General features: G+C 36.0%; 1 long non-coding RNA gene across 1 annotated transcript; it reads right to left on the bottom strand.

Annotated features, from left to right (window-relative positions):
• Positions 1-340: 340 nt before the first annotated feature.
• LOC138958812 (uncharacterized) lies at positions 341-1,934 on the bottom strand. Its single transcript, XR_011453519.1, has 3 exons — positions 1,753-1,934; positions 892-984; positions 341-647 (listed from the first exon to the last, which is right to left on the bottom strand). It is a non-coding gene; the product is annotated as an uncharacterized lncRNA (long non-coding RNA).
• Positions 1,935-2,173: the final 239 nt, after the last annotated feature.

Raw genomic sequence — 2,173 nt, 5'->3', positions numbered from 1 at the left:
ATTTGATTGAAAATTGAGGGTCACCGAGGCGAAACGGTGTTCAAGAACTTTTTTTTATTCAAGAATATTCATGAATATTCTAGAATGTTCTAGAATTTTTCTACTGGTATTATTCTAGAATTTTTTGGCTTGTAGAATATTCTAGAATACCGAACAAAATTCAAGAACAGCAACACTGTTCTAGAATATTTTTTTTCAAGAACATTCTTCTTCAAAGTTCAAGAACTGTGATCCCTTATTTTTAAAACACATTTAATTTAAATTTTTTTTCTCCACTTATAGTTTTGGTTGTGTTTGCTACACAATCGAATTATACTACAAAATAAAGCCAAACAAACACTTGGTTCATTCTTCAAATGTTATATTGTCACAAAGAAGTGAAATAGATGACAAGTCGATCTTGGGCTAACAATGTTCACAAGCAGAATGTGTCTTCAACGTTAATGTCATCCCTTTTCTGAACTACTGGAACTGCATGGATGCGGATGCGGTACCGCTTCTCCAGGAAAGGTCACTGTCACCAGCATCCCTTGTTGGATGATTCCCTTGGCCAACTTCACTGTCAGTCTGTGGCGAGCATGGTGGATTTGATTCAAAAGAAGGCTCAGTATCAGCTTGAAGCTTTGCAACATTGTGTCCTGTAAAGCCTGAAACACAATGCCTACACTTTACAAAAAATCATTCGTTCAAAAACTTGGAAAAGGGAACAAAACTGAAGAGTTAAATGTCCGCAGTTTGTTCTTTTTGGTATGTAAATATGGTATAGTATTGATGAAAACACATTTTCATCTGAAATAAGCCCTTTTTCTCTGAGACGTTTTGCCCATTAATTGATTTAATTCATTCACTGGCTGATTAATTACTTCCACAGTTCGTTGACAGGACTCTTACCTTTTCCTCCAGTGATATTTTATTTATGGTGTAGTTCATGGTACTTCCAGTGAGAATTCATCCAGATATCTTCTTCACCCCTCTTTCCTGGACCTAGTAAATAAGAAACAAAAAAAGATTTTAACAAAGGATAAACTCAAACATCAGACATTCCAAAGATCACCGTCATAACTAGAGTAAATGTGAACAGAAAACTTACAAACGTATTGCTTGTCATTAATGTCATTCAATCAATCAATAAAACCAATTTTGATGCAATGGTTATTTTTACCTTTTTACATAAAAGTACATAATTCTATCAATACACTTTCGGAATATTTGTTATAATCGTCATTGTTGTAAATACCCCTAGGCATGTTTACAATTTGAAGTACTTTTTTCAATTTCATTTTCAGAAACCTGTTTTCAATTTTGACCAAACCAGTCAGTGAGTTATCACTATCAGTTTGCTACCGGCAAATTTATACCAAATCTGTGAGTTTCAAACCTCAAACAAATTCAGCAGAAGTTACAGTCTATAATTTATACTTTGAAACCAACAGGTTTCGTTTATTCTGTCCAACAGTGCCAGCAGAACGCAAATCACGGCAGACTTTCTGTTTGCTAACAGACGACACAATGACACACTGAGACTGACACAGAAAGGCGGCCGTTAAACCCAACAATCAAATCATCACATGATTAAACAGTAATTTTGCTTAAAATGCAGTTAAGTTTTATACATCTGCCATTTCTCGTGTGTCAGATCGAAGAAGAAACTTTTAAAATTGAAGGCTGGTTTCGATTTCACAGTCACAGTCACACACATGTTTACATCTGTACCAGTGTTGAATAAAACAAGCAAAAACAAAACATACTTACTGAGTTCATGGAAATGATGCATGGATCAATGTTGTTTTGCTTTGATGCAAAAGTGCTTCAACAAAGACAACAGAGAAAAGGTTTCTCGCTGCAGCAGTTCGTTCAAAAGAGTCCCCTTTCCTCATGGTGTACTTACAGAGCGTCGCCATTTTGCTTTTAAGGGAAGTAACTCCGGTGGACAAACTCTGGCACCGGAAGCTGAGAAACCAGGCGCCAAATTCTTTAGAAGCACGTTGTTAGAACAGAGAAAGATTTTGTAATCTCCATTTATCTGAAAAAATGGCATGCCACCGATTTGTCAACTTGTTAAGCATGAAGAAATGCTGTATTCTTCATCCCAAACAAGAGTTTGAACTTGGAGGTGCCAGACACAAAAATGACAGATGAGTGAAAGCACCGTGAAACTCGGAAAGAAAGATGG

Source organism: Littorina saxatilis, linkage group LG1 (genome assembly GCF_037325665.1).
Source record: "Littorina saxatilis isolate snail1 linkage group LG1, US_GU_Lsax_2.0, whole genome shotgun sequence".
Lineage (NCBI taxonomy): Eukaryota > Metazoa > Mollusca > Gastropoda > Littorinimorpha > Littorinidae > Littorina > Littorina saxatilis.
This window is presented reverse-complemented; position numbering and strand designations above follow the sequence as displayed.